The 21,669-nt window shown below is 48.5% G+C and overlaps 1 protein-coding gene across 4 annotated transcripts in view; it reads right to left on the reverse strand.

Moving 5' to 3' along the window:
- The window catches only part of FOXP1 (forkhead box P1), a 538,679-nt gene that overhangs the window by 455,137 nt on the left and 61,873 nt on the right, over positions 1-21,669 (reverse strand). For all 4 annotated transcript variants that reach the window (XM_087825127.1, XM_087825126.1, XM_087825122.1 and 1 more), the window contains exon 2: positions 5,095-5,225. The gene's annotated coding sequence lies outside the window, so the exon portion shown is untranslated. The remainder of the gene's footprint in view (positions 1-5,094; positions 5,226-21,669) is intronic.

Here is a 21,669-nt window from a genome sequence, read left to right on the forward strand (position 1 = left end):
CTCTTACCTCTGTGCACTACTTGAACCAAGTGAACAGAAAACAGAGTATTTTCAAAAACAACATGCAATGTAGCTTAAGTTCCTAGAATTTTACATCACGGAAGACAGCACTTGAAATATAATAGCTGAATGCCTTCCTCCCTGGTACAGCTTGCTACAGTGTATTGATAAAAACCAAGATTAATACGCAAAAGGAAACTGCCAGAAACTCGCCCTGCCCGGGTCAGCACCTGCGCAAGCCACGCCCCGGCGAAGGAGCCGCCCGGAGAGCGGCGGTCGGCCCGGCTCCCGCCCGCCACTTCCTCGCCGCGCTCGGGCGCAGCCGTGCAGGTAACAGGAGGGCGGCCACAGGCTCTTTCTTGTGTTTTCCAAAGTTACAGAAATAGAAAGAAACCTACAAAACCATAATGTGACACACAGGTAACACCAAAACCGACGAAGGGTAGAGAACACAGTGCCTAACAAATCATACAAACACGGCATATACATGACGCAAAACTCCAGTCGTTCCACAACCAAACAATGGCCAGACTGTGCACGGGTAAAGTCATCTCACTCACGTAACAAACCTGTACCGTACACCCGCGGGCGCCAGAAACCGGGGAAGCACTCGGTGCGCAAAGGAAAACTACACAGGCTGCTGGGCAGAAGCTACTTGCTCGGCGTGATTTTACTCAGTCGCACATAAACAGTGTATCTGAAGCTGGCCTACAAGAATTTAAGTGGAATAATTCTGAGGACACATCCACACTCATTTGAGCAATTAGTGTGATCAATTAGTGATTTCTGCCGGGGCACAGGAATGGGCCGGAGTGGGGGAATGCGAGATCAGATGGAGGAATGTTAGCCACCCTTGATTTAAGCAACGGGTTTGATGCTTTGTGTAGATGTCATGTGAACAAAAGCCTGCCCAATGCATTGAAAGTTTATTCTACAGTGAATATGTATGTCCAGATAAATGTGCACAGAATCCCATAAGGGGCTTAGAGAGAAGTGGAAATATCTGCAATATAAATGCAGATTACCCTCATCACAAAATTGGGTTCCCATTCTCATTCTGGCCTAATTTCCTATATCACAAAACCTATACTCAATTTTATAAATAGCATATACCAAGAATCATAAATTTAGTTAATGTAGAAATTTAACAAATTTTTTAAATAAAAGTGAGAAAAGACTGTTTTAGAACAAGTATTTGAAAAACCAGAAAGGGTTCTTTCTTTGAAAATATGTTTTTTCCTCTGACTACCTCCTCGGGGACATAACTAGAAAAGAAATAAATTTCACAGCTAATGTATATGAAGTGACATGTTTAACATTATCCAATGAATTTATATCTACCTGTACCATATCAATTTATCTCACATAAACTGTCAACCCCAACAGAATTCATTAAAGCAATGTTATAGCTATGGAATTAAATGCAACTTTCTAATTGGAATTTAATCTTATAATAGTAGTTGGTGGATTTTCTTTTTTAACTGACAAATGGAATAACTGATTAGTTTGTCTTACAGTCCCCTCTGAAGACTTTAAAAGTGAATTTGACATCGGGATCGGGTTGGCCGGCCACCACTGTGTGGTACTGGGGGTGGGGTGGGGGTGGGAGGTTCTTTGGTTGTCTCTAGAACTTCTCCTGCTGCGTACAGGTGGAAAACGGATGAGCTCTCTTGCTCTCACCATCCTGAATTACTATATCACTAGAATATTCCATTACCTCTACGTAAATGTCACATTAATTTCTGATCTTCATCAAGTCACACAATGGTTTCCACCTGGCCCCTAGCCAATTAGCTATGGGAAATGTTCAGCCAATTATATTACTTCTATTACACTAGGGACTGGAAAGAAAGGCAAAATAAACACCTCAAAAATACTTCAGAGATAAAATGTGAGTTGACATTGTCTTCACAGCTAGAGCCCAAGTCATCACTCTGACAGGCAGCTGCCAGTGCTCATAACCGCTTATTAAATCTAGCCTCTCTTTACGGCCTGAGTGAAGGTCTGTATTTTTACCAATATTACGTTCGTTGTGTTATGAAAGAGACCAAAATACTTAAGATCACTCGCTCCAGCCTATAAAACGTAATGTGTAGTTTATTAAATTGTTAAAATTACTTCTCAAAGTCAAAATTTCAGGGGCTGGAAGTTTAAGCACAAGGAGGTGGCTCGGCCCACTGACAGCGTCCAGCACCGGGCAGCTCCGAGGGGAGCCCACGAGCGCCTTCCTGTCCCAGGGGCCTGCTGCTGCCCCCCTTCCTGGAAGCTGTGCCACCACTGCCGCCCACCCCAAACCCAACGACAAAAAATCCACACTGTTGGGTTTTACAAAAAAGCAAAAAACTCTCGGCCAAAAAGTGGCCCATGATCAAGTCGTGAGAAAAATTATTTTCCCCATCTGTACCTCTTCCTAGTAGGTTACACGGTAGGAACTTGACTATGAGAGCGAGCAAAAGAGGAACTGTGGGCAAATAAGAAAAAACAAGTGGTGACAGAACAGTGTCACATGATGCGTACGCTCTTACACCAGCAAGGGACACACGCCGACAGGGACAGCGCAACGCCAAGGCCCAGCCTGAGCGCCAGCCTGCGGAGGGCTCGTCTCCGGTCGCTCCTCAGGCAAACGCTGTGCGGACCGGCCGCTGCCCACAGGACGCACAGCGCTGTGGCTTCCTGCCCGGGGGCGGCGGACGCGCTCTGCACTCTGGGGTCTGGTGATGGGCGTCGGACAGGTCCAGCGTCAGCTGCGGCTCCGTGCCGGGGACACTGGTCCCCTGCAGAACCACGGCACTGAAGGCAGCCCTCGAGCACAGCCCGTCCTTCTCTGCATCCTACCCCGAAGTCAATTTGCTGTGCAGGCATGGTTATCACCAACACAAATTGAGTGCATTACCCATTTTCTGACTTAAAACTCTGCCACAACAATCTGTTTGTGTACACCTTTTATGGTAGCATTTCATCCCCCAGGGCCTGATAAATACAAAGCACTTCCATGTTTATATAAACGGGTGTTTGTCGGGCCTAACAGTACATTTCATCAATTCAAAGGAGATAACATGTTCATTATAATAGTTCGTATTGATTTTTCAAATAGCAGATCTTACCCAATGAAATTAATGAATAAAATGAACCTAGTCTTCAATAAGTCCATTCATGTGGTTTTGTTAAATTTCATACATCAATTTTATGAGAGTGAGATTAAGTCAGACTCTCTCAATACTGAAGACAGAGATGACAGGTAACCTCAAACCTGAGTTTGTTGCTATTTCAATACCTTCACATTCCAACCACTTCTATGAATTCTCCAATGCATATGAGACAGACCCAGGCTTTGTTCTCAACTCTACCTGGATCCCCACAGACTTTTTCATAACAAGTGCTGTCTGCTCACTAGTCTAGGCCATTCACAAAAGCCTGGCATGGCTGTGCAACAACAGAAAAACCTCAGGAGAACTTCACAGATGAGGGAGTCAAAGGACTTGCCCAGGACCACCCAGTACGATGGTCAGAGCTCTCTAACAGATATAAAGTCCCGTGATGCCATCAACCATTTCCCTTCACTGTGGAACCCCTTCATCGCGTGGCACTGTTTCCTGTTTCCCTTACTCCTTGCCAGCGAAAGAGAGAACACTGTAAGGAAGACAAAAAAGACTTCCCTCCATCTAGCTCCAGGAGAACTGAATGCCAAGGACAAGCCATCAGTGACCTAGAGCCCATGGGCTCTCTGAGGATCATCTGGGCTGCAATACTTAAGCTAGATGCTTCACAAAGGCTCTTTTCCTTTTCATCTATAAAATGGGAGGGATTTGTAAAAATGACCTCTAACTAAAATCTTTAAAAATCTGGCCCAAATAGCTGAATGCATAACAAGGTCTCAGAAGAAACACCAGAAAAGGTTTACTAACCTGCATGGGCCGAACGTCTCAATCTCTATCGAGATAAGGTAGAAAGGAATCACTGAGGACAAAAAGAACAGGATCCAATTCCAAGCAAGCCCAGGGACTTTTCGCCTCAAACTCCATGGGCTTCAGCTGCTGCATTTGTAAAGTGGGGGCATTTAAACAGACAACTTCCAGGGCCTTGTTGTTAGCCTCACAAATAGGACACTCAAACCTAAGTGCTTTATTTTAAAAACAGAACTCAAAACGGAGACTAACATAGTCCGTGTCAGGCAGCTAACAGGTCTCCCAATTTCCAATGTAGTGCTCTTTCAGCTTCACATACTTTCTTCTATTAATTTGAATCTGTCTCAAATAAACTCCACGAAGACAAAGATGACGATGGTTCCTACCATTACATGCCATTCAACACAGAACCTGAAACCAGTGGTTCCCCATGAAGTTGACCTCATTCTATGTCAAATATACCAAAAGGCCTGGTCTCAACCAAGTATTGCCTGTGGTAAAAGCAAGTCGTAACTGTCTATTCATCACTACACAGGAGCCGTCGATTTCCAAGGAGCAGGATAGAGGCGTTCAATACGGACAAAACACGTGTAACAGAAAAGATTGTGATGTTCCTTCTAACCTCCCCCCAAAATTACAATGAATAGCCTGATGAGGTAAACTCTGATAGAAAAAAGTGCCCAGTAGTCTTTCTGAACATCTTTGAGCAGCTAAAGTTCCCAAACCTTTAGCTTCCTCAAGAGCCCTGATCCTGTGGAAGGCCTGGGATGGGACATTCTCAATGAACAAATAAAACTTAAATCCCCCTAAACTCAAGAGAAGGTCATTATAGCTTTATTTCATGGTGGTTCATTTTATCATCAATACTCTTTCAACTGTGCATGTGGCTCATAATTTAGATAGTCCACCCTTCAGAGTATGGTTAAAAGAAACAAGCAAGTAAAAAACATTCCCGTGTCCCATTATGCATTTTATAATCCCTCAGATCGGTGTAGGGGTTATCCAAAAAGATTATAGCAGAAAATAATGGCCGAGTTTGTCCCGCCTTTCAAAATGAGAATCTCTCATCCTCACTGCAATTGTTCTGATCAGCTTAAGACTTTATCAGCTTCCTGCACTGTGTAGGACCCCTTCCGCTGACTTTTTGTCTTGTGAATTTTCAGATGAGTAATCGTAAATGTACACTCACCCTGTCGGCCAGCAGGCATCACATCCACCCATTCACGGTTGACAGCAAATCAGAGAAGGGATCAAAGCCCTCACCATTGCCCAAATGTTCTGTTTGGGAACTGGAATTTGTCAGCAAAAGCTCCTGGGACACTGCAACACAAAAATATTTTTTACACATAACTAAGATGTAACTTCTAAAACCACCACTTCCTTACACTTGAAAACAGCACGACAGACATAGAATCTAGAGGTAGGGGAAACACCTTTCAAATGAGGGGATGTCAATATCAAGTGTAATGCTGTAAAATATGAACCGGAAATACTGTTTTGAAAGATACATTTACCAACTACTTTAATACATATACTGAAAAGTGGTTGTTTATTGCAGACTTTGTGCAAATATTTTACATATTTTGGCATTACCATAGCATGTGCCACTACAAAGTGCTTAGGCAACAAGCTGTGTTAACCCAAAATTATACATGGATAAATGTACTCCATTCTCAATTAATTATGTTTTCCAGAGGATGAAAAAACATGAAAATATTAAATAACAATAATTTAAAGTTATTTTTAAAATAACAAACACCAAAACTAGTAAAAATAGTAACCATAATTAATTTTTCCTCCAAAATAATTCTAAAAATGTTTATGAATTACATAAGGAACAGACTCATGGAGATATTTCCATCAAGACAGAACATACTATGTAAAGTTCAGGCATCAAAGTGGAGAAGCCTGAATTCTGGACCCAGTATTGCCACCAATCAACTGTGTGGCCCCAAGAAAGCCAGTTAACATCTCAGGATCCCTGCACCTTCATCTACAGGGCCATAGCATTAACTGGTACTCCCCAAGTCCCTTCTTCCTCTTAGCTTCTGTCATCTTTGGTAAAACATACTTATTCTAAATAGCTTCAGCTATCAGAAGAAAATTTTTACCATGAATCACTCTTATGTTGATCTGCCATTAACACCAAAGATGTGCTGTGGGCAAAGAAGGCCTGCACATGCATAGAAGACTTCTCACTCTGGCACGAGTGCTCAACCCTGGTGAGCTGGCACCCTTGGTGGCAGGAAGCTTCCTCTAGGTTCCCATGGAAGGCTCCCATTGCTCTCAAGTGAGTATAGCTCCAACTCCTACGGAAATCTACCCAAAATGTCTCATAGAGGAGGTTTCTCAGACTTAAATGTGCACAAAGTAGAGACATTTTGAAACACATATTCCCAGGCCCCGTCCCCAGAGTCTGGTTCAGTTGTTCCAAAGTGGGGCCTGAGATTCTGCATTTCTACCAAACTACCAGGGAATGCTGACACTGCTGATCAAGGGGCACAGTTTGAGTCCAAGTGATCAAGCCCCATTCTCTAAGCCTCGAGGAGTCCTGAGACCCCCGAGGCATTTCCAAGGCTCAGAGAGGCTCCCCAAATCACTGAGCCACACACAAAAACAAACGGGCCAAGGCTGCTTGCTATCTTTGGGATAAAATCCAAACTTCTTTCTATAGCCTAGAAGACCCTGCATAATCTGGTCACTTTACTTCTCTGATGGGACCACCAGCCACCAACCCAGCCACCAACTCTGACACAGACCATTTGCCTTCCTCTGGTTTCAAGCAAGCCCAAGTGTTCCTGCCTCGGGACTGGGCGCTGCTTTTCCAGCTCCCTGCAGTCCCATGAGCCTCTCCCTCCCAATTCCTTCTTGTCATTGGCCTTAGGAGCAAAGGCCACCTCAAGAAGGCTCACCTGCCTCCCTACCCACGCAAGCTAGGACCCCAGTGACTCTTACTGACATCACCCTATTTGCTTTCTTCAGGGCTCTTGGATTAATCTAAAAACTTCTTTCTCACTGTTCACTAGTCTTTCCCACTAGAATATAAGCTCCATGAGACAAGGGAACCTCTCTGTTATATTCATCACCATACTGCAAAACCTCACAGAAATGCCCCCTCACAGCAGGTGCTCAACATAGACTTACTGAAATAAATCAACAATTAAAAGAATTCTTCAGCATCCTATAAAAATATAATCACCATTTACTGAAAATTCATTAGGTACTGGATATTGTCTTAAGTGCTTCAGAATAGTTACTTCATTTAATTTTATTTTCACAACACAGTTCTTATAAGCTCAATATAGCAGCAGGTAAGGAAAGTGAGGCACGGAGTTTCTGAAACCTGCCCAGGACCACAGAGCAGCAAAGGCCTGACTCTGCAGAACGTGCACGCACAGGGCCTCAGTCCTTTCCAGTCAATACCCACACACATTCTGAGTGCTCACCTTGGACTCGACACCCTCTGCCACAAGCTTGCTCGAGTGAATTCTGGCTGCAACCCTCACTGACCAGGCGGACACCACCCCTGAGCAAGGGGTGGGCAGGTATGAGTACCGGGGGACGAGGAGTGTGGCAAACTGGGGGACTGTGCCTCCTCAGCCAAGAGGGCAGCAGACACTCCACAAGCCAGCTGCTGCCATGTGGGAACATAAACCCAGGGTTTCGGGAGCTTTCGATTGATTCTACAAATGAAGGCAGTGATACAGATTATTGTTTTGTGAAATCTCATAATTTTTCAGACAGGAGCTAATCATTTAATAGTACTGTACACATTTTCAAAAAAGAAAGAAAAACCACGCCACTCCTGCACCAAATGATTGTCGAGGTCACGCCATGTGTCCGGGTCTGGGGCTCCAGAGGGCCGCAGGCGCCCCAAGCCATGCAGCAGACAGAGCAGCACAGCAGGCTCTGAGCAGACGGGGGGCTCTAGGAGAATTATCTTGAGTAAGTTTTGGAAGGAAATGAAAGATGGGGTAGAAAAAGGCATTCCACAGTATAAAAATATAGTATTCAAAGGCTTAGGGGTGGGTAAGGCCAGCCACCTAAAGAATAGCAGTGAGGAGGGGGCTGGGAGGAGGGTCCTGCAGGGGCTCTAACTTGCATTCACACTGGAGGAGCTGCAGTTTTCCAGCTAACATAGGAGTTGGCCAGACAGTGCTCTAAGAGCATGCTCATCACTGCTGTTTTCTTGGCTTCCTAAATGTTGAAGTCACCAGGCATATCCAAAAACAAAGGACAAGCTACCACTGTGGTATGTGGAATGTTTTTGTTTTTGTTTGTGCTTGTGTTTTGTTAAGAGTCCAAGAAACGCACGACTGGATTCCATCTCCACCACACTCTCTAACTCTAACCAAGCACTATAAAAATAACATGTACTGTAGTTTTTACATGCATTTGTAGTATATGTACCATAAAATGCATGGTATATGCATGCTGCATACTATATATAATGCATGGGTACATATACATACATTTATATATTATAAAATATATAATATAAAAATATACTGTTGTAACTGAAACACTATATATACTATATATACTATATATACTATATATACTCTAGTTTTATACATATTTATAGTTTATACTATAAAATGCATACACATATACTATAATACAGACATATACATAAATGTACACTACAAAGCTCTGTATCTCTAACCAAAACTCTGAGCTTTAGAAATGAAAAATACAGCAATTAAAAAATGTTTTAAAACCACCAAAAAAGAAGATAGATATCCAAATAAATTATCCAGAACGGTGCTCAAAGGTAAAATCTGTATCTAGAATTACATACTTGGAAACACTATCCTTCAAAAATGAGGGAGATATAAAGACCTTTTCAGACAAACAGAAGTTTATCACCTCTATAAGAACATTCAGAAAAATGTGTTTCAGACCAAAATAAAATGATTTTAGGAAGAAGGTTCTCAGATTTAAAAAGGAAGGAGGAGCCAAAGTAATGGAGAACCTGTGAGTAAATGAAAAGTAAATGCATTAAAATGATGTGCAGATCTTAAAAAACAAACAAACAAAAAGTTTTACAACAGTGTCATTCACTGCTCCCAGCTCTCTATTCTCACTGTGGCGGCATCCATCGCAAGGCCTTGGGCGGCAAACCTGAGTGTGACTCTGGGGCCCAGCATGAAACTCAGGTTCCTGCTCAAAGTCTGCAAAGTCCACACCTCAGGCAGGTCCCAAGAATCTGCATTTCTACCAGATGCCTCAGGTAACTGAAGCAGGTAGGTCCTCACCTCCAGTCTGAAGAGTAGGCCTGGCGTTGCTCTTAACCACTTAGGCCAGAAGTCTAGTGAGTGCCAGGAGCTCCGCCTGGCAGTCCTGCCTGCCCACTGAGCCGCCTTGGCTCATTCCCACTTCACCAGGGCCCCCAAGAGCACCTTGGCCTAGGGGGTGGGCACTGCCTCAACCTGAGAATCAGGAGCTGCAATAAATTAAAAGCCCATTAAATATTTTACAGAAAAGCCTAGAAGTGCTGAAACATTCATTGTGCCATATCCCATCTGTTTTCCCGGAGATCTGAAAAGCCAGACTACCATCTCGGGAGTCATTAGAAAGAATGAAGTTTTCTCCTTTTCAATTTACATATTTTCAAATGAATATATTCTCGCAGTGGCTACTCCACAGGCTTTGGAATCGGTGGCATGGTTCAGCCATGGAGACAGAACTGGGGGCCACTGGGCCCTCCTGCCTTGTTTTGTAAAGTAAAGAAGCCTGTGGTTACAAAACAGCTCCAGAAAAAACAGGTAGAGGCAGCCGCCAAACAGCAGTGCTGCTTCTTGTTTTGTTCTCCTGGCTTATTTTTCCCTGAAGCAATCCTTGCTTGGTACACAAGTCTGCAGGGAGCTGCAAAGAGCAGCTGTGGTTCCCTGAGGCCAAGACCTAGCAATCAAGTTGTTTCCCAAACACTGCCAGGCATCAGGAAAACAACAACAGAACAGGCAACATGTGCATCTGTTTTTCAAAACAACCTCCCAAAGTCTAGGGCCTGCCGGGGAGAACTTGGACATTACAGGCACACCCTCGCTGGGGATCAGCCCCCAGGGGCCACTGTGGGCCATTATTCCATGTCTTGTGAACAGGGCCTGTCTTCAAAGGGGAGTGCTGGCGGTTTCCAGTCCCAAGTGGCTGACTGACAGACAACATGCTGGTCACTGGCATCTCAAGCCAGCCAGGGCCATCTCAGCAAGCTGGCCTCACTGCTGACCCCCAGCCCTCAAGGTGCCCAGCATGTTTCCCAGTCACGAACAAGCACCAGAGTCCAGGGGGTCCAGTCAAACAAGACTGCTGGCCTCCCCCACTATCTTATTCAGTAGGTCAGGGTGGGGCCTGAGGCTCTCTAGCAAGTTCCCAGGTGACGCAGTGCTATTGGTCCCCCCCACCCCCCCTCTGAGAACCACTGCTCCGAGCTGCAGGCTTCCCAGCCATCCTGGAGAGCTGGGAGCCGTTCCCACCTGGACCTCTCCATAGATGATCTGCGTGGCAGTGTCACGCCCAAACAAGTTCACAGAGCAAACTGCACTGGTCTTCCACTGGCTTCTCCAGACCCGGGGCCCACATCCCACCCCGCCCTGTGCGCGGAAAGGCTGGGTGTGGACTACATCAAGGGGCCCTGCCCTCTGGCTTCCAGCAGGCACCCCCAGAGGAGGCCCATCTCAGGAGGAGAGAGAATGTGGGAGTTTGTCGCCCAGGCTCCCTCCTTGCCAGCACACTGCAGGCTGACTGAGTCCCTCTATGAATGTCATAGCTCCCACCAGCCAGCTACTCTCTAGGGTCCAGTAACCATCATCTGTTCTCTCTCCCATGTCCTTTCAGGCCTGGAAGAGAGGAAGGCCACCTATTTCCTGCAGGGACCCTGGCACAAAACTCAAATAGGATGTGTGGTCCACTGGGTCGTCCTTGGATTTAGAATGCTAAATCTGGAATTTTATATACCCGCATAATATAAATATGTACGTGTATGTGCACAGATGCTCAGGTACACACGCATATATGTGCATATGAATGTACACACATATACATAACGCAGCTAAATCAGATTGATCCGAAGGTCTGGGAGCTACAGGCAAGGCCACGAGGGTGGTTGGCTCTGAGGCTCCCTCAGGTCCATGTGCCACAGAAAATGGGCACCCTCTCTGTCTCATCGGTTACACAACCTGAGAACAAGGAGAGCATTTGTGTGAGCTTAAATCCTTCTCTAGTTTACTAACGTAGTTCCTTTGTTACAACCGGCACCAAAATAGAAAGGGAACAGAAGTGGGTGGGGCAGGCTCGTCACCCGCTCTGAGCGGAACTTCGGGCCTTGGTGAGCCTGCTTCCGAGAGCACATGGGCTGCAAGCAAAGCTGTCACCAGCTTGCAAGTGAAACACCAACCGGCTTCAATGAATAGGGCTTGGAAAAGAACAAATAATAATTCTGTTTTTTAAAATAATAATAATCTTAAATGCCCCCTAAATAAGCATCTGTTTGAACAGCTAAATTCTAAAGTTCTAGGAAAAATGTCAACCAGGCCCGGCCTGCGTGGCTCAGAGATTGAGCATCGGCCTATGATCCAAGATCACAGTTCGATTGCTGGTCAGGGCACATGTCTGGGTTGTGGGCTAAACCCTCAGTAGGGGGTGTGCAGGGGACAGCCGATCAATGACTCTCACCATTGATGTTTCTCTCTCTCCCTTTCCCTTCCTCTCTCTGAAATCAATAAAGACGTATTTTTAAAAACAAAAAAAAAGTGAACCAGTTTTTTTTTAAATCCTCTCCCAAGGATGTGTTTTTATTGATTTTAGAGAGGAAGGGAGAGAGAGAAACATCGATCAATTGCCTGCCTCCCGTACACACCCCCACAGGGGATGGAACCCACAACCTTCTGGTTTATGGGACAACACTCCAACCAACCGAGCCACCTGGTCAGGGCATGTCAACCAGATCTAACCAGTCACTACAGCAACATCCAGGGCTTCAGTGAACCCACCTGACACTTCATTCAGTTAAGTTGCCTAGAACCACTATTACTTTTACTTAACTTTCACTAGTAAGATTTCTTTCAACTCACCAGAGGACTCTGGGAGCTAGGCGCAGAAACAGGGTTTAGAGTAAACCCATTCATTAGAATGCCTGGGAAACACTGTCTCTATGCAATTGCTTTTCTAGTTCACTGAGGCTCAACTAGAAACCTTGTTTGTTTATTTGTTGCTCTTTTTCACTAAAAGTCTCGATATTTCATTTAAAACTTGAAGGCTGCTCTCCTACCGCACCTGTGTGCCCCCTCTGCAGCCTCCCCAGTAAGCAGCCCAGCTTACATCTGCACCCCGCAATGAGAAACGAGCAACTTGACTGTAGCCACCGCCTCCAGGGCGAGCTGTGCCACCATCCCGCTGCCTCTGGCCGTCCCGGTTCCCACTGCTGTGCTGGGGGATCTGCACTCACCCCCACCTCGGCTCCACGCTTCCCTCCCCCCAGCCCTCCACCAGAGACTCCTTTTTCCTTAGAGATGCCCCTTTCACCTATTCTAGAAGTCGTTTACTGGACAAACCTGGACTTCCGGCAAAGAAAGAAGGGAAAATTGGCCTTTCTTTACTTTCCTTTCTTAGAGCCAAGTTATTGCTTTGCTAACAGCCCACCTGCCTGTCAGCTACTCCCAAGGAAAATACCACTGTCCCTCTGTACTGTGATTCCTCCATCCTTCAAAACCTGTCCTTTGATGTCCACATGTGAGGAAACCCAGCCACATGGCCTTGACCTCTTCCACAGCATCTCAGATATTTTAATATCTGGTTCACAACTTCTGTCCAGATCCTTCAGCGTGGCCACTTCTATCAACCTCAATAGCCACGAAGATGATCCTTCCAACAGCCTGGCCAAAGGCTTACACCAGGCCGGGCACTCAAAACCCTTCTGTTGCTGAATGAGCGAGGGCACCTGCTTATCCCGATTCCTGACCGAGGGGTGTCCTGTCCACTTGAGGAGGAGCGTGGTGTGGTGTTGAGCACGGCTGTGCAACAGACTGCCAGTGCCCTGCCCTGGCTAGGCAGCTTCCCAGCTGCACGTGGCCAGTTCCTAAGTTTTTGAAAATTGGGGTGCTTACCCAACATGGTGAGGGATCATCCAGTGCTGTTAACAGCTGCTACTCCCTCTACACTCGAGGGCATGGCCAAAACTTCGGTCTCAACATCCTTTACAACGTGGTCATCTCTAACACCCTGGATTCTAAAGTTCACTAACAACCTCAGTCTGGCCACCTCTCTCTCCGGGTCATTCTCCTGGACTTGCTCCCAGACTGCACTAAGACAGGCCGTCAGGGTCTCAGTCCACAGCTCCCCTTTGCCACGTCCACACTCCGTGGTCCCATTGCTGAACTCCCTCCCTCCCTCTCAGGTCCTCTCAGGCTCACTCCACGGTACCCAGTACCCCAAAAACCCCTGTGCCACTCAGTACACCCTCATCTTTTCTACTGACTTCCTGCTCCAACTATCTGGTTCCTTCACCAGAGTGAGCTGGGTGAGGCAGGGCTGGGTGATTCATGTTTTGTATCCTGGGTGTCTATACCACAGGGCCTGGGACACTGAAGGCCACTGGGTGAGCTGTCACCCTGGGCTCTTCTAGGGGGGAAGGAAGGCTCCCTATAAGCCTACTTGGCACCCAATCTGTGACAAGTTGCTATTTAAGAATCATGGGAATTTGGACTCAGTTTCACAAATATCCACTCAGGTTCAGTTCAATGGTACAAAACACACACCTTCCATTCCCGCTGGCACACTGGGCCAGGCGGAGCAAGCGGGGCTTGCACGAGGCAGGCTGCCTGCTGCAGGGTGAGTGGCAGCCACATCCCTGAGGCCCAGGGCACCCTCAGCAGCCTGGGAGGCACAGTCAAGTGAGCAGAGGCTGCCATCTGGGCTCTTTATAGGCTTTTGTGGTAAACATGTTTACTTTCTTTCCATTGGCTGGGCTTATCACGGTCAAGTATTTTGTTTTGAGTCTTGCTCTATAAACATGTTTACTTTGAGGGGAGAGATTTTTTGATAGCTAGCACGCTTGTTTTTCACACTTTTAAATTCAGAACATATTTTTCACAGCCCCTGGTAAACAGTCAAGGTGGTAAACAAATTACATTATTTCATCTTCACTCTGGAGAGGTGACCCCTATGTACCTGTTCAAAAGCTTGAGCTGGACGGTGGGTGACCAAGGCCCACAACTGGACTAGAACAAGAGTGGCATTCACAGGAGGATGTTACCAACGCGAGAGCCTGACAATGGCAGGGCCTCAGAAGACGAGGGGCGAACCCAGGCCCAGTCTCCCCAGCAGGCGCCTTCTGCTGCCAGGGATGCACCAGGGGCGGTCTTGCTAGTGGGTGGGGACCCACATTCCCTCTGAAAAGCTGAGGTCGCCTAACCGGCACAGAGCTGATGGGGGAGTAACACCACGTCTCCCAGACTGAGAGACCGGCGGGTGCGGGGAGCTGCGGTCCCGCGCGCTCTGCGGGGGTTCCCACCTGCTGTGGGAGAGCGGGCGGCGCCGGCCGCGGGAGACGCTCCGTCCCGGGAGGGAAGGCAAGCGGGGAGGAGGGGGGGGAGGGGGGGAGGGGGGGAGGGGGGGAGGGGGGGAGGGGGGGGGAGGGGGGGAGGGGGGGAGGGGGGGAGGGGGGGGAGGGGGGGAGGGGGGGAGGGGGGGCGGGGGTAAAAAAACATCTGCGAAAACCGACAGTCCTGAAGCGGCCGAAAGGGCTGCTCGGAGCGTGGCTGGGTGGACGGAGCCCGAGCCCCACGAGGCCGGGTCGAACCCGGGAGCCCGCTGGGCCCCGCACTCCCACCGCGCAAAGGCATTCCAGCTCCAGCGTCTGTTAATCACGGATCACTCGGGGAATGAAAACACAGAGGCCGAATTCTTGTTAAAACGAGTAACTTCTACCCCACTCTCAAGTCTCCCTGAGGCCACGCGCGGGCTCGAGGAGCGAAGGCTGCGGCGCCGCAGCAGGACCGCGCCCGGTGCGCTGGGCGACCCGACGTGGGCGCCGCGGGGACGCGCTGAGCACCCGCCCGGCCCGGCCCGACGCGCTGGGCGACCCGACGTGGGCGCCGCGGGGACGCGCTGAGCACCCGCCCGGCCCGGCCCGACGCGCTGGGCGACCCGACGTGGGCGCCGCGGGGACCCGCTGAGCACCCGCCCGGCCCGGGCCCGACGCGCTGGGCGACCCGACGTGGGCGCCGCGGGGACGCACTGAGCACCCGCCCGGCCCGGGCCCGACGCGCTGGGCGACCCGACGTGGGCGCCGCGGGGACCCGCTGAGCACCCGCCCGGCCCGGGCCCGACGCGCTGGGCGACCCGACGTGGGCGCCGCGGGGACGCGCTGAGCACCCGCCCGGCCCGGCCCGACGCGCTGGGCCCTGCAGCCCGGAACCTGCGTCCTGACCCGGCCTCCAGGCGGCGCGGAGTCTCAGTCAAGGGCAGCCCAGGGCCAGGGGCGCCCGGCGGGGGGGGCGGGGGCAGGAGTGGGGGGTAGAGGGGCAGGAGGGGCGGGGGGCAGGAGGGGCCACACCTATTCCCTTTCCACAGCGGCCGCGGGCGGCTCCGGGCACCGCGCCCAGCGGCTCGGAGGCGCGAGGCAGTCGGCGGCCCCGGGGTGCTTTCCAGCAGGCCCAGGGGCACCCAGGCGCCCCCGACTCAAGAGCAGAAGCGGGACTTCAAGGGACCGTGAGGCTGGCCAGTGACCGGTCACCCAGCGGACTCCGGCCGTCTGGGTCGCCGGCCAGCGCGTCCCTGACCCACGGCCTCAAAGCGACTCGTCTTCTATCTTAACCACAAAGTGACTAATGAAATGAACCCCCAGACAGCTCTTACAAAGTTAAAGCAACCCACCCGGGTAAGGAGAGGAGAGGGCAGGCGCCCCCTGTCCAGCGCGAGGCCACGTTGCCCTGGAGGGGCCGCGCCTCCGGGGACACGGGCGGAAAGGCCGCGGGAGGCCAGGAATGAAAAGTGCCCGTCACGGCGGCGGAGCGTCTGTTGTAAACACGAGACAGGCCGGCCCGGGCCCTTCACCGGGCAGCAGCGGGGGCGCCTTCGGACCCGGGGACCCGGCTCCAGGCCAGCACGCTGGGGGCCCGAGCGCGCCACGCGGCCCTTCGCTGGGCTGTGGGTGCCGCGGGGACGCTCCCTTCCTCCCGGCCCCCCTCTGCTCTCCCATTTCCCCGACGCACAGCCTGGGCCCTGGGTCCCTCCCATAGCCCCTGCCGGGGTGAGGCCTGTCTGAAGTCTCAGGGGACTCCCCATATGAAGCTCTGTCTAAGTTATTGAGCCCCACTCTGATTAACCACGGTACACCTTTGGGGGCTTAGGGTCGTCTTCCCAGCACGAGAACTTAAATAACAATACATGATTTAAATAACATTTCAAGACAACAGGAGAGCCCAGTCAGGGACAGTAGGTGATTAATTGCCAGATGAATTCAGCTGACAGTAATTGCTGAGAGGCTGAAAGGAGGGAGAGAGCTCTTCCAACAAATACATCCCAGGCTGCAAACTCAGGCCCTGAGTTCTAGTTTCCGGCCCGCTTTGGCCCACAGCATAAGAATTTGGCTGCCTGGGTCTGATTCTGGCCAGGACACTCACGAGCCAGGTTATTAAAGTTTCTGGGCCTCAGTTTCCTCAGCTGCCCTGGGCTGGTTTGAGGATTAAGTGGGATAATGTAGGTAAGCTTCAAAACGGTAAGTGGTGTTTTTCTATCTCCCGACAGATCTCCGGCCCATCTCCAGAGTCCACAGAACCACTTGAACCCTCACACCCTCTCCGCACTGGCTCCCTCTCCCCACTGCCCTGTCTGCCAAAGCCAAGCCTTGTGTTCTAACAAGCCAGACACCGTCCGCTGGCCTCCCGGCCGGCTCCTGCGCGGAGCTTCCATCTCCACCACCCCAGGGCAAGAGCAGGGGCCTGGGCGTCGGGCACCAGGACTAACCGCCCAAAGCTGCCACAGAGTAGCCTAACTTGTGTCTTTGGGCAAGTCGTGTAACTTCAGTAAACCTCTGTTTCTGCATGTGTAAAATGGGGCTAAAGAGAATCCCCAAGAGGCCCCACCTCAGTGCGCTGCTATGAAGATGAAATCACATGGCTGAGAGCACTGAATACAGCATCCGGCCCGCACTACTCGGTCCTCGCGTGAGAGCTGCGGCCCTCATCTCTGCTTGGGCCACACAGCTAAGTGAACATGGGTGTTCAGCTGGTCTCTCCTCTCAATTCTGAAGTCACTGCTTGTCCTTTGTGATACCAGATTCCGGTCAGTGACCCATAGAGCATAATTATTTTCTTTTGTGCCCACCAATCTAATATTACAAAGTTTCACAAATGGAAACTGGAATTCTCATACATGGGCAGGTGCCGGGTGATCTAGCCCAGCCTTTGCAGGGGTAATTTGGCACTGCTTCCACTGCCTTAAAAACAAGCATTCCTGCTTACCCCTTGCTCTTTGGAATTGATCCTAATAAAGTAGTAATCACTGAGGAAAATTCAGCTACAAGGTTGCAAAGAAACACATCACAGCACTGACTATGGTATATAAACACTGGGAAAAAACTAAACACACTGTGATTTGTACTGATCATGAAGTACTATGCAGCCATTAAAAATGGTCATAAAAATAAACATGGATATAGAGGAAAACATGATTCCCAAATTACATCTGCACACTAAATGTTTGTTGACTAATATGTTGCTAAGTAACAAAGATGTGTTACAAACATTGATTCTTTTTACAGTTATGAGGTGTATTTACTGAGTGCCATTTGCTACAAAAAAGCACATTATATACCCTGGGCTACTGCAAACTCAATGAAGTAAGCTTTAATTATTTATTGTCCCCATTTTAAAGATAGAAAATGAAGACAGAAATTAAATAACTTGTCCAAAGTCATGTAGTTAGTAAGGGAAAGCTACGATTCAAATCCCAGCTTTATTCCAAAGTGCTTACTCTTTTCTGACTCATGCCAGTGCTCATAAAAGTGTTTATAGTTACAGTAAGTATATTTCCATAGGAAAAGACAGAAAGGCAGACAGAAAAACACTAGAAGAAATTCTAGGGGGTGGGACTATAGATAAATTTTATTTATTTTTTCTTTGGTTTGGTTTCATTTTTTTTTAATCTTTATCATAAATCACTTTTGTAATAAGGGAAAAAGGGATCACGTGGGGTGTGTTTTTTTCTGTTTTAAAAAACCTATTGGCAGCCACTGTCTTCCCCTCCCCTTCCCTGTGAGGGCTGCAGATGCCAGGTGAGCATGGCCCGGGTGCGGGGTTTGGAGCACCTGGTGTGTGGGCTCCAGTGCTGGCAGAGCTGCTGAGGGCCACTGTGTGCACAGAGCTCGGATCGGCTCACACACAGTACGTGCCCTGTAACACTGGGGACTATTATGTGACATCACCACACTCAATACACTGAGAGCCTCTCTCTGGAAATGGGACCAAAATGTGGTCTCAGATAGTGTGTCCCAATATCTTTTAACTGATAATGATAACAGATCCAGCAACCCCTTTACCCCTCTCCCAGGGCTGGACAGCAACGGGATGGACAGGCCTAGAGTGTGACTACCTGGCTCTGAAGTCCCAGGGGGGGCCCTTAATTTCCTTGCCTCAGTCTCCTCACTTACAAGATAGAGATAAAATAGCTCTGACCTCACAGGGTTGTGGTGCCTGGCCCACTGTGAGTTTTCACTAAACAACACTCCACTTGTCACGTGGATCTGATCAACCTTTGTAGGTTTTCTTCTCTGCAAAGTGTTTCTTGACCTGATTTTCCATACTGAAGCATCATATGGGATAAACTTTTCAACTGGCCCATCCTTTCTGATTTGCTCCTGTATCCACTTGCCCAGGCTACCATCAGTCTCCCAGATTAGGTAGTTTAAACAACCTAAGACACCTAGAAGTCTTGAGACCAAGATATCTGCAGGGATGGTGTCTTCTGAGGTCCCTCTCCTTGGCTTGTAAATGGCTGTCTTCTCCCATGCCCCCACATGGTCTTTCCCTGCTGCCTGTCTGTGCCTTCTCTTCTTAGGACACCTCTCATATTGGATTAGGACCCATCCTAATCATCTAATTTTAAGTTAATTACCTCCTTAAAAACCCTATCTCCAAATACAGTCACATTCTGAGGTGCTAAGGGGTTAGGGCTTCAACATATAAAACTTGGCAGGGACACAATTCAGCCCATAGCAGCTCCCCATGTCCCAGAAGTGCAGGGGTAGGTCTTGAGAATAGGTGGACCCTGGGTCTTGCTGACCTGAGCATGTTCAGTTCATGCAGGTACAGCCAGCTGGGTGGGCTTCCTCCTGGACATCATGTGTCCCTCGCCCAGTGTTGTAGGTCACCCAGCCCTCCAGACCCCAGATCTACTCAGCAGGCCAACACCTACCACGTGAAAGGCTCAACAAAGCTCTGGCCAGTCGGTCAGCAGACCCAGCTATTGCTCACATGTTTGTCAAAAGACAGGATGGAAAGTGTTCATTCCTGGCATAAGCTCCCCAATCTGGGCTTGTGAAATAAACATAAACCACAGTTAAAGGCCATTTTTTAAAATCAGTACATTCTTCATTAAAAAAATTTTAAAAACACATAAAATGGAGTTTCTTGAAGCACAGCATATAATTTACAAAGTGCAAATATCTAAGATACATGTGCTAAATTTAAAGAAACAACTGCTATTAAACACCCCATTATGTAAGGAGTGAAATATATCACCACTCTGAGCATCCGTTACAGTGTTTCAACTAAGCCTCACAATGTTTGGCAGTTTTCCCCCTTTGGTGATAATAAAAGGCTTTTCTTTCCATTAAATATCTAAATTAAGTCAAACAGTGTATGTTAAATAAGCCCGCAAGTCCTTTTGTATGATGCAATGAAGTCTTGAAATGCTTATCTACTGAGTGCTCAAACTCACAGGCCAGCGGTTGATGTCCCCTGCAGAGCCCAGGAGCCCTGCTGGCTTGGCCAGACTGTGAAAATAAGCTTCAAATGACCAAATGCAACTGCAACTTTCAAAGTAGGAACCAGACCAGACACAACAAACCACAGAGTAGTCGCCTCACTTGTCATAATTCATGAGTGTGGAATTCCTCTGTGAAAGTACTCACAGTGTTAACTTGCCTCCACGGGGCATTCCACGTGAAAGATCAGATTTGAAAAGCTGCTGATAAGCCTCTCCTGATTACAGAACTACAACTTGTAGTAAACCGAAAATATATTTATCCCAACCCCCAAAAAACTGTCTGTGCCACCCAACCCTAAACAATGCCGGGACATGCCAATGTTTTTAAATACACAGGTTATAGAAATACATACTCCATTGAAAGCCTTGCATGAACCTCAGGCTTCTTTTTTTTATTTTTTACTTAATTTTCATTTCTACAGTATTCCCCATCTTGATCATTTATAGGAATCTTTTCTTGAAAAACAATTTTATCATGGTTCAATGACTCAAAATATAATTCTTACAGATTTTTAAAAGATAAACTTGAATGAATAAATATATATATGTGTAGATTTCAAACCATGCATGTATATCTAAATATACATCATGCATGAAAATGTAATAATCCAATTAGTACATCTTTTCTGGAAACTAAATTAATCTTAAAAAAAAAACTGGCCTAAGCCTCAGGGTGGAATTGGTGAAAATGCCAGCAACGATAATGACGACAGCTCTCATTAATTTAACATTTACTGTGTACCGAGAACAGTGTCCAGCTCTTGACATACGTTTTCCCCATCTGGCTCCATTCCTACAACAATGCTCAATGTAGGAATGAATCTTTCAGCGATGAGGAAACTGTGGCTCAGAGATGCTCAGGAAGCTGCTCATGGTCACACAGTAACGAAGTGGAGGAACCAGGATTTGAATCTAGCTCAGACTGTACTATACTGCCTCCCAGTGGCGCTGCAGAGACAGGGTATAGGGCCTGCAGAAGGGCAGGGTCCCATACTGGGCCTCTAAATGACCTCCTGTTTTGGCTAGAGACAAGGCAGCTCAGCCTAGGCCCCATCTCGGGAGAAGATCTAAGAGCAGTCAAGCAGTCACTGTAGAAAGCCCAGAGGGCCGCATCCTGCCCCGCCAGAGCACACAGAGGAAAAATTCGTACCCAAAAGGAATCCCTAACCTGCCCCAACTAGTACTTACTGCTTTGCTACCCAAAGCACCATATGAATGTCCCTGAGGAGCCCAGTTTGCCTTGTTGGGGACACATCTTTCTTTCATTATCCCTCACCCGAGGATATTTTTTCCATTGCTTTCCAGGGAGGGAGGGAGGAGAGAGAGAGAGAGAGAGACCTCGATGTGGGAGAGACAATGACTGGTTGCCTCCCACACATGCCCTGACTGGGGCCGGGGATCGAGCCTGTAACCGAGGTACGTGCCCTTGGCCAGAACTGAACCTGGGACCCTTCAGTCCGTGGGCCAATGCTCTAACCACTGAGCCAGACCAGCCAGGGCTAGGAACACCTCTCTAAACACCTCTCCACACGGGAGCTGCTCACTGCCCAGTGGAGCAGAAAGAGAACAGGGCGGGGAGCCAACCGACTGGGATTCCAGTTCCCATGAGGCCTCATGTCCAGGCACCCAATCTGCTCATCTCACAGTGAAGGGTGAGACTTTCTCCACATCTGCAGGTATCTCAGGCTTTCTGCAACTCAGATCTCCCTTGGAGTGCATGCAAGCAGCACCACAGCCTGCAAAGCTCAAGCAAACACCAACACCAAGGCAGACATCA

Source organism: Miniopterus natalensis, chromosome 15 (genome assembly GCF_054644295.1).
Source record: "Miniopterus natalensis isolate mMinNat1 chromosome 15, mMinNat1.hap1, whole genome shotgun sequence".
Taxonomy (NCBI): domain Eukaryota; kingdom Metazoa; phylum Chordata; class Mammalia; order Chiroptera; family Miniopteridae; genus Miniopterus; species Miniopterus natalensis.